Source organism: Crocodylus porosus, unplaced genomic scaffold (assembly GCF_001723895.1).
Source record: "Crocodylus porosus isolate Cpor-Errol unplaced genomic scaffold, CroPor_comp1, whole genome shotgun sequence".
Lineage (NCBI taxonomy): Eukaryota > Metazoa > Chordata > Crocodylia > Crocodylidae > Crocodylus > Crocodylus porosus.
Window position 1 is genome coordinate 17,238,618 of NW_017728947.1, and position 406 is coordinate 17,239,023.

The following is a 406-nucleotide window of genomic DNA, read 5'->3' on the forward strand; positions in this document are numbered from 1 at the left end:
GCCGGGGGCAGCCTTAGGCAACGAGAGAAAGTGAGGCTTGGAAGGGACGGCCCCATGTAGTGCAACCCCTCAGGGCAGGGCCAGCCCCAACTAGAGCATCCCAGCCAAAGCTTTGTCTTAAAAACCTCCGAGGATGGAGCTTCCACCACCTCCCTGGGTGGCCTGTTCCAGGGTTTTACTGTTCTCCTCCTGGGAGAGTTTTTCCTGCTGCCCTTGCTGCCACTTGAGACTGCTGCTCCTTGATCTGCCCTCCCTGAGAACAGTCTGGCTCCATCCTTGTTTGAACCCTCACCAGGTTGGCAGAGACCATCCTGCTCTGGTGTGTGGACATGCTTTCAGAAGCCAGCTGTACAGCCAAAGGCAAGAGATCCAAAATCATGACCGTTCTCGAAAGTTGAAGGCTGCT